Here is a 17,934-nt window from a genome sequence, read left to right on the forward strand (position 1 = left end):
ACCATGTGCGATTAGAATCAAACCCTTATCCATTCCACATGGCTAAAGGTAGGGCAACAACATTGCAAAGGATTTATACTTTTGAGTGGCCTAGTGGTGGATACATTGCCCATCCATTTCCATAAATGACTTGTATATGCTCTTCAAAACATATGTAGAGAGGTAGAATTATAGGATTGGAAAATGATTAAACTGTTTTTTAGGCTCCTAGTTTGTGTAGTGATATTAGATGGGTGTGAACTGTGGGCTAGAATCATCCCTGTCTCAAAATGGAAGCAAATTGAGAAAATCCAAAAACACTTGATCATGAGCAAGTTCAAAATAAAATTTTTGGTTCCTTATGAGATAATGTTGAGTGAAATGGGAGCAACTCCCATCAAAGCAATTGCTATGGTGCATCTCAAAGGGCACCTAAAAAGAATTGAGCAAATGGGAGTAGGTAGATAGCCTAAAGTTATCTTCAATGAAGGTAGAGTGAAAGAAAGAAACCATGGATGAGACAAAACAATAAATAGATGTTCATAAATCATAAATCTTTGAGATCAATGTTGTGATTGAAGAAAGTTGGGGTTGATGGAGAAAATGTTGATGCAGATAACAACTTATTGTTGTTTTCCTAAACAAAAATGATTAATACATGCTTGAAAATGTAAAAAATTCTAAGAATGTTGAAGCCAAACTAAAACCAAGAGATTGTAAGATGATGCTAGAAAAGTATTTCAACAAAAATGGCATCTTCTTTTTATTGGCACACTACTAGAGACTACAAAATGTTATTAAAACATGAACCAAATATTCTTCACCAAAAACCCACATCTTAGCGCAATTTTATCTATGTGAATAAATTTTCTAAATTCGAACGTAGAAAGAAATAATTGGATTACTAACTGGTAATTGATGTCATTAAACAATCCAAGACAACTTTCCATTGATGTCAATGTATGTCAAGTTGCAAGTGTGCATTCTAACATGTATGAGTAAATGTGTTGAAGTTGAGTCACCTGAAGGATCTAACAATCAAGAGACATTGAGGTGTTCCCTTGTTTTCAATGAGGAGATCTACCATTGATGTATGAAAACTCTAAGGCACTCAAAAGGATATATGATCTTTGTCCTGGATAAGGTGTTGGAGTTTATGGGAAAATATTTTTTTGAAGGTAAGAATTAATGAATCGCACATCAACCAACTCGAGCATAGAACCAAAAATATTTTGAAGAACCATTGGAACCAACATGAACTCATAGAATCTATTGTGAATATTTCCCACCAAAAGTATTGGTTTTCAAGCAATACTCTTGTGTAGTTGCACCATTTTTTTTGTTTTCACAGCTAGACTTATTTTCAACTTTACTATTTTATTCATTTATTTATTATACTATCCTATCCTACTTGAAAATGAACATTTTCCTTCAAGTGTAGGTGCATTTCCAGTGAATCTATTTGCGTAACAAGATAAAAAATATACTCATACTCATGTTTGAAAAATATGATTTAATGTACACCAGAGCATGAGAGACCAATTGCTTTGAATGGTATGATAAGAAGAGTTGTTGAAGAAGATGTGGTTCTTTGATTTAATGGTCATCTGGAATTGGCATTTTATATAGTCATAATTTTTCTGGATCTCTTACTCATTTGGTCCACTCCATATGTCCTCTTTTGTTATCAAATGATTTGTCTCTTTTTGTACATGAAGGATATGATGATAGAAATATTAATAACACCTCATTCTTAGGTTCTAATCATTGTTCTCCATCCAATTCATTCCACGTTTCTTTGGTCTCCTCAATAGATTGGAAAGGGAAATCAAAAAAGGATTTTTTATCTGCTTGTAGAGGTATCTCATGGGTATTTTTTTCTTCTATCACTTTTGGAGAGGCAAATATGTTCTTGACTACTGCTAAGATTTTCTCTTCCTTAGAAGAAAAGACCTTTCCAGTTGTTGTTAAAATCTGAGAAGTTTCTTGGAGTAACATTCTTTAAACTCATTATCAATTATGAGTTCTCATTGATGGTTTTTGATCCATGTCTAACACATGGATTAGTGTGTGAGACTTCTTATAGCACCCAAAATTAATTGAAACTAATTGTAGAATTAAAACTAATTAAAACTAGATCTATGAATTAAAACTAATTGTGGAATTAAAGCACACCACACTTTCAAGATAGAAACAATCAAGGCTTTGGAGAAACCCACTAAAATGGTGACGTCAAGTTAGAAACCTATTTAGATATGAGGGTGTCTTTGCATCTCACCGTTTCTCCTCCCCGTGTTGTGTAATTTAAAGGAAATATGCTTAGCTAAGATTTAATCCTTTTAGCACGTCCTTGACATCAATGCAAAAAATGTTGGTCAAATTATATGCTTATATTTCCAACATTAAAATATTGATCCATGATCATAAACTTAGAGATTCAAGCAGAATAAATGTAGGATTAAATCCCTAATATATCTTAATCTAATGTTTTCAACTATTACTAGGAATTAACAACTACATAAAATGTTTAGAAAAGAAATTAAATGTTGAAAAACTCACACATATTAACTAAAATTCGTCTAGCTAGTTCTTATATTAAATCCCCTGGCACAACCTTGGAATGTGATCTTTCACTTTATGATACAATGTTCATGCACTCAATAATAGGTTTGATTTAAGGAATGAAGGATTCTAGTTCTAGTTTTTAGTCTCTCAAAATAACATGTTGGAAATTAACACTATGGAATTTGTCAAAGGACAACTAGTATTATAAAGTCTATGGGTTACAATCATTCATACAAGGGTTTGTACATTTATGTAACTTTGCGAGAATAACTTCCTATTGTCTTGCTTTTCCTTCAATGACCCTTTCCTATAGTGGATATTTATTATGCTACAAATCAAAGCAATGTAAAAGAAATTAAAGATGATCAAAGTAATCTGAAAATGAAATTATAAACTCAACAAACTAATACACTTAGAACAAATATTGAAAACATTGCAAATCAAACACCCTTACAATCTAAAATAACAAAATAAAGAGGAAAAGCATTACCCAAGATTGAGGGGCCTTCCCAACCTCACTAACATCACCAAGAAAAATTAGACTATACTGAAGTGATTCACCAAAATGTAGGAACAAGCAACATTTTTGATAAATGTTCAATCTTGTTTACAAGAGGGAAACACATATGCTTGCTGCCACAATGAATCTTCTATTTAAGTACCATTTCCTAAAAATATTACAAGAATGAATCATCATCGTCATCAAATCTATCCTTTTTCCACATATTTGCACAAGAGGACTGTTGGGGTGGCTCAAAACCAATTCCCCTAATCTCATATTTGTTCAATTGTGATATAAAAAATAAAGTAGGAAATGCTAACACCCAAGATATGTTAGGCCATTTTCTACCCATGATAAAATACATCAAAAAATCATTTCCATACTTTGAAATGATTAAGATTCATTTATCTTGTTATCTGGACAATTGATTTGGTGTTTTACTCAAATTTGGGCAAATTTGTGCATTTTGGATAGATTGACATTGAAAAACTAAGCATATCTCTCAAATCATTTTGAATTTCATAAAATGGCTCACACAATACTCAAGTTTCCATACTCGAAACAAAACCCATGTTCCATATTTTTTATAATTTTTTCATTGCCTTGTAAATTGTGCCCAAAGTTGACTATATAAAAAATTTGACCTATAATGTTGTTTTAGAGCTAGAGTCTTACATGTGAGACCTAGGTGCGATCTAAATAGCATAAAATTATTTGACACCTCAGCCTTCAAAACCCATGTGGCCAAATTTCATCTAGAAGGTTGCCAATATGCTAAACATGATCGGGTATAGAAAGTGAATTACTAGTACAATAACTAGGTCAAACAATTCATCAATAAAATCAACTTAAAACTCATTTAATTCATTAGACACTTAGGAATTAATAAAAATAAGCAACTTGTACCTCTATATGTGTGTCAAAGTGTCTTGGCTTCAAAGGCGTACTGATGTAAGATAACACGGGAAATATGTGGTTATAATTATAGAATAGAAGTGGTAAAAGGTCAAATGAGGCATTGAAAAAGGTGACAATATGGCGAACCAACAACCCATATGGAAGTTTAAGTGGCTTAATAAATAAATGAAAATCATGTGGTTCCTCCTCAATGATAGGGCCCTCACTTGGTATATTATGTATTTAAAAAAACACATCAATGGACTTAGTAGATATTTTATTTTTGAAGTAGACATAGAAACCAGCTCCCATCTCATCATCTCCTACCCTTTTGTGAAACATTTTTGCAAATAAATTGAATGATTAAAAATATTTCACATCTCTTAGTAAGGGGACACCATTAAAGAATTTGTAAGAATAAGGTGTCAAAATATAAGGACACATAGAGGTACAAGGTTCCCCACTCACTTATGCTTGCGGAATTTGGCTAGCTAGAATTGCAAAACTTTTTGAGCGTATGGACACTTTTCCACTCAAATGCACCATTAAAAGATTCAACATCATAAGTTCTTATCTATAATTGTTTTCTCCTCCTCACTATAATCAAGTTTTAGAATGTAAAAAACAAAAAAACAAAAAGCAAAAAACAAACAAAACAAAACAAACTAGGATTTCTTTGACGAGCCTCTCAAATTACCCCATCTAGACCATCTAGAGGTGGGAATAGGATAATTTTCTTCCTCTCCATAAACAAGACCATCTCATTCAAATCTAGAAGTGAATAGACCACAAAAAAAAAAAAATTAGTGAACATATGGCTCTTAAGATGGTCCTCATACTAGCTCTCAAAAGAGGAGTTTCAAAGATCCAAATTCTCGAAGACTTATAAATAGTCATTAAATAAATGTAAGGAGACTTCATCTTGTGAAACTTTATGCTGCAACCTTTATTTTATGATATAAATAATTTGCAAACAATTTTTAATCATCTCTTTTTTTCTTGTAATGTTTATAAGGACACAAGTATAGAATCAAAGAGGCTTTCCAAAGAAGGATTGCAGTTGAACAAGAAAATTTTGGAAATCCTTCATTCCTCTCAAAGAAAATATTATTTTTATATTTGTGGACCTTGGTTTTAACCATTTTAATATATATGAGATTATGAATCGATGATTTGAACACTCATAAATTTATAAATATTTTTGGAAAGTGTATGCATTCTTTTGAAGAATATTAAAGTTAGGAAACATATTCAATAAAATATAATTATGAAGAGAGCCTTAATTACCCAATAATTTATAAACTCGTGTCTTCAAACAAACAAAAAGGAAAGAGTACAATAACACTATCCAATATAGAAAATAAAACCATCTTCAACATTAAATCACTGCGTAAACCATCTTCAACATTAAATCACCGCGTAAACCATCTTCAACATTAAATCACCGCGTTTTGCTTTAAATAATATAGACATTGGAGATTAATGAGATTTCATTTTAAGGAAATATTAAAAGTGGAAGAAGACCAAGCCTTCCAAAAACTATGATCTTATCAATGTCTACATTTGGATATGTCATAATATCATCCTCGATTGATGGAATATTTTAAGGATATTAATAAGCAAAAAAAAATACCTATTCTAGATTTGTGGTGCTTAGAATCCATTTATTGAGTCCCAAAAGGTGCATGTACACACACATGGAGATTTGGATTATAGAAGATAAATTTGACTAGCTATTTATACACTAAATATCTTATGTGTGGTAGATCTAAAAATACCTTAAGCATAGATTTTAGTATTGCAATTATGTTACGTCTATTTAGGTATCAATAATTAAATGTCTATATCCTCCCATCCTCCATTACTTGTAAAATCACCCAACTCTCAAGAGATAAAATTCCTTGACATATTGAGTTTGTGCAACATGGGAATTGCAGAAACCACCACACTCAACCTCCTAGGTCACCTTGAGGAGATAGTGGTCATACATTGTTTACCTATACCACTCATCTCAAAGCTCATATCCAAGGCCACCATCATTTATGCTCATTGGGATATTTCTGACGATATAAATTTCATCAAATTTTGAGTTACAAGCACAAAGTTATGTCCCTCCAAATTTTACACTAAGAGGATTATGTCTCTTGACACGCCAACACAAGACAACTTAACATGCCCATCTGTCATCCATTGCATACCATGTCAGCATCCCCATTAGACATTTACCTTTCCCGACATTTACTATGTAATTATTGGCCATGAACACACCCCTTTGACATTGCACCAACCCTCACATAGATTCTCGATGCAACCGTCAGTGATCAATGAATTCCTTTGACATTGCACCAACCCTTACACAAATCATCATGACCACCAATCATTAGTGTAATCTTTTTAAATTGCACCAACTTTCAAGAGTATCTCTGAAGTGACCATTAGCCATCAATGAAATCCTATGACATTGTGCTAACCTTTAAGAAAGTTATTAATGTGACCAATGACCATTAGTATAAAAACTAATGCATTATCATGCCAAACTATTAATAAACCTTTCTGACGAGTATAAATGACTTTCCATGTGTTCAATCCATGACATCATCCATACTACCATATCACTACTATGGTCCAACCATATGCCATGCCATTGTCATACTATCACCTCTTCTCCAACCATACTACCACATTATCATTTGTACCGCCACATCGATTTTACCACATCATCCATAAATCAACTCGTAAAGTGCCAAAAGAATAGTCAAAATGACGATGGATTTACATAAGTGTCAACAAATTACCAAAGTGGTGATGTATTTACTAACTTGTTAATTAATTAGCAGTGCCAATGGATTCATCAAGCTTTGGAAAAAATTAAAATGTGCACAATGTGATTAGTCTAGGACATTCATTTTCCCAACCATTGATGGCTTCATTGGTCTTCAACCAAATTTACCATTTAAAATGGAATTACTCTATCCATCTCCCCAAATACTATTGGAATTACCCTATCCATCTCAGGCTTCAATAAAATTTAAAACTTTTCACTATGCATTCGTTTACCAGAGGTTTGATCACTAATAATTCAACTTCTTCCACTACCATGAGGAAGATTTACCACTACTATAAAACCAAATAGGGAATGATTTTTACAAGCTCCAAAAGACTACAAAATTTATGATTATCCTCTACAATGGACTTATTAAGTTCTAGAAATGAATAAGTCTTACCTAGAATTACTTCCTAATGGAATTCTTAAGTTCTAGTAATGAATAAGTCTTACCTAAAATTACTCAAACCCTAATATACATGAAAATTAGCACAAGAGTATGTATGAATAATATATAAATAAATTCTTAATTGTGGAAACTAAGCCATTTCAAAAATATATTAAATTCTAGTAAATAATCAAATTCTTACCTAGAATTACCACACCTTTAATATACAAGCAAATTTTTCATAGAAGCTAAAGTTACATAAATGAAACTCTTTATGCTAAAGACTCAATTCTTGTAAATAAACAACTTATTACCAGGAATTAATAATACTCCAATGTGCATGAAATTTTTTGCATATAAATATATATGTGGACTTTACAAGTGAACTCCTACTTTTGGAAAATAAATTACTACAATAATTCATCAACTTCTAATAAATACTCTTTCTTACCATGAATTACTAAAACTCCAATATTCATGTATATCTTTGCATTGAAGTATATATGTATTAGCTTAACTTATTCTTGAAGATGATTTAATATAGAAATTCAATGAAATATGGTAAATGAATAAATTCTTACTCATAATTATTGATCTCTATTATATATGTAAATCTATAGATAACTCTCTCTCTCTCTCTCTCTCTTGATGGAAAGACATAAAAATAGAATCAACAACTTACATTTGTTATAATCAAAATAACTAGGCTTCATTAATTTACATTAATTGAGGTCATAAGGACCATGTGTTCTAAGGCTAGCTAGTCCTAAGAACACATGTAATGGGGAACCTCAAAGTCTTCTCAATCCCAAATCAAATAGGCTTCATTTGTATGAATCATCAAAATCGTCCCCGCAAGGGTATTCATATTAAATAGTAAATCTATAAGGTTTTAGGATATTCAATTCATCCCTTTAAAAATATTACACGATATCATGGGTTTTTATATCAATTTCTTCCAAATTCTCTATGAATACTTTTCTTGCGTAATCTTCAACATACAAATTTTGGATTTTACTCTTGGAATTAGATTCTTGAATCCATATGGATATCCCTCCCTTTAGCAGCATGTCAAAAACTCCTTTGCATGGTTGGTGTGGGACCAACCCTCATATTTGAGACTCACTGGTAATCTTCCACTACCAGCTAGCCATTAAGGCTACTCAAGAGGTTGAGAGACATAATTTTCCTTTCTCCTTATAGCCTTACCTTATCATTCAAGAGGCTTGTTACAAGCTTGTCTTAAAGGACAACAAGTGGTCAGGGAACCTAAAAGTCCTTTATCTTTATTGAAAATGTCATGCGTACCTTATATATAGTTTTATTAACCAAGTTTACTACTCAACAAGCAATCACATTTATTCATACATTTTCATTCATCATTTTTATGTCAATAAATGAATCACCACAGTTAGGAACCAATATGGGATATATACTTTTCCACCCAATAATAGGCTTAGCTACACATGAACTCTTTATACTTGGCCATCCCCTATCTCGGCCATGATACCACAAGGTAAAAATTTACCACTCTTGTATAAATGGAATAGGTGAAAGCCACTCTCCATTATCATGAAAACATTATATAGCTCCTCTATTTGCTAAGCTAGGGATCTCCACAAATTCCAAATGTCTGTTATCATGATAACACATAAATAAATAAATCCCTTTACCGCTCTACAAGCCCTTGGTGATTTTCTTACCCATTTCTTATCATGCTCACATAGCACAAATAAATTCATGATCCTAAATATTAGCTAAATTATAGTGCTCCCTTGCAATATTTGGCATGCAAAAACCTTTTTTTGAGAACCAAAAACACACCAATATTGATCCAATCCATCACTAGCACTTTTCTAGGCATATTTGGGCTCCCAAAACATAGTATAGTCACTTAGAACACCCCATAAAGCTTTCCATTCAAGAATGGTAGCATTCTACTTGTGAATTTTCTACTTCGTGCACTCATCTACCTCTTTTCTCTTCTATGTATGGTTGAATATGCTCGTGGATGTCCACTATACATTATTTTTGTCATTTTTCCACACCATTCATGGGTTGAATCTCAAATTCCAATATGGGTACTTCCCCATGCTGCACATTGAAGTCTAAAAGCACTCCACAACCACCATTCAACTACCATAAATGTAGTAGGTGGTTGCTTTAGCTACCCAATATTTCATACAATGAGTTATTGGCTAGTGGGAAAACAAGGTAGTAAATTTTCAAATTCAAATTTTGGCATATATCTTTTGGGTAAGGCTTTTCAAGCAATATCATGTAAGGATACTTTCCTAAAATCCCCTCACCAAATCTTGTTTATGGTATCGTAGTTTGTAATTGTGCTAACATTCCTAGTCAATTATCCAACATTCTTAATTAACATAGAGATATTTGTAGACATTACTTTTAAATTGTTCAATTTGGTCTATCACAATGATGGCATTTAAATGTGACATAGGAAATAATTACATAATTATTTATAGTAACCTTGAGGTTCAAAATGGGTTTGTTACAAATATTTATTAGAATTGAACTATTTTTCCTCATTCACAAAAAATGAGCAATATTTCTTTTAATAAAGCATGGGATAAGATAATATTTCCTATTAATATAGACATGGAGATTATCTTTTGGGATGAATTTTGAATTTGATGTGGTATTCATATTCCAACTATTAAATTACTATTCCTTAAATGGCATGGTAGGCAGGATTAACACTAACATAATTATTATGGTTGGTGATGGGGGAACATACTACATTTATGTAGGTGAAAAGGTGATAAGATAGGAAAGAATTGAAATCACCCTAGCTAACCTACCTTCGAACAAATCTACATGAGAAAATGATGAAGTGGGTATGACAGAAGACCTAGAAGATATCATGGAAGATGATGGCCCTTAACCAAGGTCATGGGCTCATTTATTTTTTCATCTCTCCCCTTGATCCAAATGAGTCTACTACTATCCAAAATGCACTTTGTTCCCACATTTGACACATGGTTAGAAATGTGGTTGTAAGAGGAATTACTTAAGAAGAAGCCATTGTTGATAGTGAAATTCTTTTTCCCTTTAAATGTGTGGATGTTAGTGTCCCAAGCGTGGTTTTTGAAGCAAAGTATCTGAAAAAAGAAAGACAGTAGTTTGAAGAAGTTCAAAATAGACCCAAAAGTAGACGGAAATCTCCAAAGCCAAAGATCCACGAGGATAGTACTTCTAACTAAACTCATTCTAGATGTCCAAATTCATGATATTTTCACATTACCAAGGGGTTTTCCACAATGCATAGGACTACCACCATTCAAAACTTAAATAGGTTGGAGGACAAAATTTCAATTAAGAGGGATACAATATTAGTGGAAAGTAACTAGAGAACATTGTGTCAAATAATAGTCTCTTCAAGAGAAGAAGTACCGACTAATCTCTTATGATTGATTTATATTGGCACACCAAGGAGTTATTTGATTGCCACATGGACATGGTCTAAGAAAAAGTTAAACCCATCATGAACACCATTCTAGAGAAGTTACACTATCTTGATGATGTGTGCCACTACCTTCTCAATGTCCTTCAAGGGTTAGAAATGAGACATGAAGATAATTAAATACTAGGAAACCAAGAAGGCTCGATAGAGAGAATCAAGTACTATGCATAAAAATAGGTAGTCTTGATAAAAGATTAAATTACTTGTACTTTTAGCTAAGACCAAAAAATTACAAATGCTCAAATTGGCTAGGGTTGTATAAAAAGGTAGAAGATAGAGTTTTAAATTGGTGTCATAGATGATTGTCTCGTAGATGTAGTATGGTATTGGTCACGTCTATCTTGGAAAGCATTCTAATATACTAGATGACAATATCACGCATTTTGGAAGGGTTGTTCAAAAAAAAATGTTTTAGTTTTTTGTGGAGAGGAAAGTGGTAAAAAGAGGGGATTTCTTTGGTAAAATGGTTAAAGCTAGCTATTCAAAAGGAGGTAAGTGGATGAGGGTGAACATTCATATCTTCAATCAAGCTTTGGTGGGAAAAATCTTGTGGAAATTGTTTCATGATGAAGTCTTATGGGAGGGATGATGAAAAATAAATATATCAAAGAAAGCTCTATGGAAAATTGGATAAGAAAAAAGCGGAAAAATTTGAAGGGATATTCTATAATGTGGAAAGAACTGGTCAAAGTCGTTACTTTAGTTGGAAAATGGCTAGCATGGAAAGTAAGGATATATAATAGAGTTAGATTAAGAGCAGGACCATATAGGTTCCTTGGGTGACTATAGTTTGTTTGATCCTTTAATTAATTCTTTGCATGAATAAAGTATTTTTAGTGTGGACGATGCTTCATCTCATCCTAAGGTGGAGGAGTGGAGACAAGGATGCAAATCTGCATTAATTTTAAATTTGTGGAATATTATTGATGAAGAGTAATCATAATTTGTAGCTCAGTTAAAATATATTGTGATAGTGCTTAGTAATAAAAATGATGATATTGATTTGTCAAAGAATAAGAGCCCAGGAGTATGTACAACAAAATTAAAATATGTTAGTAGAATGGAAGAAGAACAAGGGAATAATTTATATTGGTGGAAGATAGTGTAAAAATTTAACAACTTGCTCAAAAAAATAACTTTCTTATGATTAGTACTGTTCAATAAAAATACGAACAGGAAGTAATGGGTCAAAATAACTTGGTTTGGGCTTAAAATGTGTGTTCTAAGCAAAGCAAATGCAGAAACAACATATCACCTCTCTTTTAAATTCCTATAATCTAGAGAAGTTTGTAATGAAACTCTTCATTTATCTAATGTTGGGAAGAAATGGGAGAATATTCCATGCTAAACTATTTTTGAAATTAGAATAATGACAAATTTAAATAAGCTCATAAGTCTTTACCACGCCTTTTTATATTGGGTCTATGAATTGTAGAAATTCCAAGGAAAGGTGATTCATCCATGGTAGTGGGCTATGGTAGGTAGCCCACTAGATTGGATTTTCTTATGGGGAAATTTGGAATCTAGCAAAGGTGAAAGCATAAAGTAATCTCAAATAAATAAAATAAACTACTCAAAAGCTTAGGGTTTTTTGACGAGACCTATTAAGGAATTCCATGTATGTGTGGTACATGACAATTTTATTTGTAGAAGAAAATAATTATATTTCTATGAAGTATTAGTAAGCTAAATTTTATGCTTTATAGTTAGTCACGAAAATGTGTTATAAATATATGTATTGAAAAGTTATAGGCTGTGGAAGATTATAAGATGTTTATGGAATGACCAAATTGTAGGTGTGTGATTTAAAGCTTGGTTCTTAATCTAATAATGAACAGAATTTGGTGAGTTTGGTTCTTAGTCTAATGAACAAATTTCTTGAGGTAAAAATAATTGCTTATATGTCACTTTCTCTCATATTTATAAAATATTTAATCCCAAAGGGACCATCTTAAAAAAGGGGTGAACTTTTTCTTGCAATTATAAGGATTTGGTATGGATTACTATATATATATATATATGTTGAATGATGGTATTTTGTCTTCTTTTTAATAAATTTTAGTGATTTTAACCTATGCTAGTGAGGTATGTTTAATAGTGAGCAATCATCACATTCATTGTTTATTTGAACTTTTTATTTAACTGCTCATCATGTGCATTCATTGTTTATTTGAGTAAGAAACTTTTTATCTAAGTGCTTATCATGTGCACTCATTGTTTATACACATGGTAAAAAGAAATATTTTATTTCGAAAAATAGTAAAATCCAACGACGTAACGTTATTACGGCATTGACAATAACGTATGTTGGCCCCAAAAAAAAGTATTGATACAGTATTGCACTAGTGAAGCACCTCTCTTTCAGTTCGGCAAAAGTACGGTCTCCAACAATTTGGACGGTGAGAAAATTAAATGATTACGGCACGAAGCAAGTGAAAAACTCTCGTCAAAAAGATTCCCACAATATCTTTATGTAAATATGAATTTATTTAATAAAATATGTTATTATACGTAATTTTGGTTTTATTGATTTTCATAAAATTAAAATTAAAGAAGAAAGTTTTGATCCTAACGATGGTATATAAAATTGTTTATTAAATGTTGATTTATTTTAACTTTTAATTTTGAATTCATTATAAGTTGTATTTTAAGATAAAATATATATTTTTAATTATTAAATTATTTATGTATTTTATATATATGAATTAGGTTGAGTTTAGGTCGAAGTCAGTTGAAGCCTTTTTTTTTTTATCTTAAACTATAATACTTATCACTCTTTTTAATAATATTTTTTTACTTTCAATTATTTTATATTTTATTTATAATCAATACTATTTATTTTTTTGAATGTCACATTTCAAGTTCATATTAGGAATTGATAAAATTAAGCATCACTCCCTAGCAAGATGTATGAGGCTACTTATTTATTTCACTTTAATTTTATTTATTTATTTATACACAAATTTAAAGTGGACACTTATTATTATTATTATTATCATCCAATTTAATATTTCATGTTAACTTTATGTTCACAAAGTAAGAAGTTGCACGTCTTCCTTATCTTAAACTATAGTAATTATCACTCTTTTTAATAATATATTTGTATTTTCAATTATTTTATATTTTATTTATAATCAACATTATTTATTTATTTATGTTTTTTGAATGTCACATTTCAAGTTCATATTAAGAATTGATAAAATTAAGCATCAGTCCATAGTGAGATGTATGAGGCTACTTATTTATTTCACTTTAATTTTATTTATTTATATATATATATACACAAATTTAAAGTGGACACTTATTATTATTATTATTAGCCAGACACCAAATTGGTGTATGAGACCCCCTTGTTTGTGGGACAATGGACCCACCTCTGCGCAGGGATTTGACTGCTAAGTCTACGAAGTCATACATACTCTACCCCCTCTGGTTTTGAACTTGTGACCTCTTAGGAGGAAACACACGCTCTTAACCATTAGGCCCACTCAAGTTGTATATTCTATTTATAATTGTAATTGAAATGTGTTTTGATAATCTAGCTTGTCGTTGTTTTCTAAATAGCAAACTATACAAAATAACCAATGTCATTGGCTTTCCATTAGGGAAACCAACACAACAACATTAGGATAGAGTTTTTGTTCAAATATATATATATATATATAATTATAATTTTGAAATATTTTTTATTTATCAATTAAATCTTTTAAATATCGCTTCGCAACTCCATGTTAAGCCATTAAAGAATGATGGAATTATATATATATATATATATATATATATATATATATATAACACTTAAATAGGGGTGCATTCTCTCTTTCTCTCTTTTAATGTAGACATTGAAATATTTTTACTTATAGTTGACACTGATTTTTTTCCTTATTATTAATATATTTTTTTACATATCAACCTTATATTGAGCACATAAAAAACAATCTATAAAACACACACATATTGGAATAAGAAATTTTACACTTCAGTGATCTCTCTATATGAAGATGATATTTAAATATTTTAATCAAGGTAGAGATCAAAATATTTTATTTATGATTTACGTTACACCATTCTATTTAATAGTTTTCTTAAATTCTACATCTTAATTCTATGTTCACTAAATATTTTATTTATGATGTACATTATAATATTTTGTTTAATACTTTTCTTAAATTCTACACGTTGCTTCTAAGTTCACCAAATATCTCTTTAAAAATGAAATTGAAATATTTTAACTGAAATGGACATCAAAATATTTTATTTACAATTGATGTTACAATATCATTTTGTTTTTAATATTTCATATTAACTTTATGTTCACAAAATAAGAAGTTGAACATCTTCCTTATATTAAATTTTGAAAATTATCACTATTTTTAATATAAAAAAATTTGCATTTAATTATTTTATATTTTATTTACAATTAACCTTATTTATTTATTTATGTTTTTTGAATGTCACATTTCAAGTCCGTATTGGGCATAAAATTACAAATCACTCCACAGTGAAATGTATGAGGTTAATTTACGGAATAAGATTTTCTTTTACTTTAATTATATATATATATATATATATATATACTGAAAGTGGACATTGAAGTATTTTATTTAAAATTGGAGTTGAAATATGTGTGTGTTTTTGTTTTTGGTAAGCTAGCTTGTCATTGATTTCTAAATATTAAACTATACAAAATAACCAATGTTTTTAGCTTGCCACTAGGGAAACCAGACTAGCAATAATGGAATAGAGTTTTTGTTCAAATTGTTTGAGAGAAATTCAATATTAAAAGCAAAACATTGTAGAAGTTTGAATGGTAAAAAAATATTAATAACAACTCAAAATAAGTCATAAAACCTAATTATCCGGCTTGGTCATAACCTTAAAATATTATTATTATTATTATTATTATTATTATAAAACTAGTTAGATATGCAATAGACAAGACTTGGTGTAGGGGTTGAACTACCAGTTTATGAGTCTTGGAGCAACAATGGATAATGTGAGGACATTGAACTAACTATGTTAGGGTTCACAATTTGGCATTGATATCTTTTAACTGAAGTTAAATTTCATCTAGTTGCAACGAAATTTCTTCCTTAACTTTAACATTTTAATTTCCAATACATGTCTATAGCCTTCTAATATTTGGTTTCCCATTCCTTGGTATTTCCTGCATTGGGGATCCATTTTCCCAATTCAACATTGATATCCCAATCAAAGATAAACCCATAGTCTTCATGAATTTCATTCTCCGATGTCTCAATTTTTTCTCAAATGTGAGGGTGACTTGCTTCCAAAACACATTTTCTCACTCTTTGGCTTACGCCTACACAAGATTAACAGAGCTTCCAAAATTCCCTTCATGAATGGAGGGGTCCACATTTTCCCCATGGGAACAAGAGGAACCATCTATGAATCTATGACTAGAACGAGAATTTCTATTGTGTGGCATAATGAAATTACCTACACAGAGAGTAGGAAACCTAGAATGAATAGAGAGGATTGCAGAGAAATGGTATGGAAAGTGAGAAAAGAATAAGCGATTTCTCATAACAATGCAAGCCAAGTTAGGAAAAATTCAAAATATACCATAAACCTAAGCATTATGTACCTCCCACGCTAAGTCAAGGAACCCATGTGTGATTAAAATCAAACCCTTATTCATTCCACATGGCTAAACACATGCCAAAGCCATTACACATGTTTTATACTTTTAAGTGGTCTGGTGGTGGATATACTGCCTAGGCATTTCCATAAATGACTTGTATATTGGCCACCTTTTGTCATTAGCCATATCCTTAACATATCTTGCATGTTCTATAAGTCGCTGAATTTTTATATGTTAAAATGAGTTGATGACTAGTTAAGAGGTGGGTAGTGAATTCAGATCTCTAATCACCTCATTTAAAATTATTATTTTTAAATATTATATGTCAACTCCATATTAATTATGAAAAGAATTACATATCATTTTTTATATTAAATAATAAAAGGTGGAAAAATATTTATAATATTAAATCACATTAAAAAAACCAATTTAAACCATAAAAAAATAATAATTTTTTTTTAAACCAATGTAAAGCATAACACAAAAAAATGGAAATGTGATTTTAATGATAAGAATGATTTTTTTAATAGATACATATTTATTGAATGAAGATGGTAATACTAAATTTTTAAGAAAATTAGAGTACAATAACACATGCACTTGTATATCCAAAATTTTGTGGAGTAGTTTTTGAGTGCTAGTTTTTGGAGTTTCAACAAATTTTTGGTAGGAATTTGGTGAAAAATTTGTGGTAAAATCTTGATTTATGTTGTTTAAACTAGTTTTTTGTCTACATATATGGATTCAACACCCTCAAAAACCCCTAGGGAAATTCGATTGTGAAGAGTTCACTGGTAAAATGTATGACAATGAATCCCTATCAGACTCTAGACAAATTACATCAGAAAATAAACCAGAATTTTTTTCAAAAAGTCACAACATGTCTATATTAAAATAAAGGGAGAGGGAAATATTACTTATTATTATTTATTTAATTTTGTTTTCTATAAAGTTTGATTTCCAAAAGTTATAAGTTTTAATTGTGTATTATTATAATAAAGTGTTGGTAATCTAAAGTAATTAAATATGATTAACTTATATATGAGAATAAGGGTAGGTATGGGAGGGATATCATCCAAGAACATATTATGTTCTTTAGGATATCTCACTCTACCTATACTCTTACATATGTGAAGGTGATGGTAAAGTTGAGGTGGAACGAGATATCATGTAAAACATATTATGTTGGTTATGATTATCCTCTCATTCCCACCCTCACATATTTGAGGGTAGGTGAGGGTGGGGAGGGTGTAGGGAGATATATCATGAAGAACATGTTCATCATGATACCTTCTCATGCCCCACCCTCACTTATGTTAGGGTGGAGTTGGAGGGGGATATTATGCAAAATATATCAACTTATACATAGCATCGCATTTGTATTAAATAAGCCATTGACCTAATAAGAAGCTTACGTTTTAGCACATTGTTTGCAATTTAAATTTAGTAAGGGTATGTTTCAACCATGAATTTTGTGTAGTTTTAATTGGATTTAAGATTCATAATTGAGGGAATTATAGTCCACTCACTTTACCAACACAAATCCTTTGCAAAAATGGAAATATAGTCTCTATTCTCCATGTTATTCAAAGATATATATATATATTCTCAAAAATGGCTACAAGGTCTATATTCAAGATGTAGTATTTAGTGCAAATTTCTCTACAACGCTAATTAAGATTGGTGGGAT

This window comes from Pinus tabuliformis, chromosome 9 (assembly GCF_031772625.1).
Source record: "Pinus tabuliformis cultivar Carrire ecotype Pingquan chromosome 9, CPIR1, whole genome shotgun sequence".
In the NCBI taxonomy this organism is placed as follows: domain Eukaryota; kingdom Viridiplantae; phylum Streptophyta; class Pinopsida; order Pinales; family Pinaceae; genus Pinus; species Pinus tabuliformis.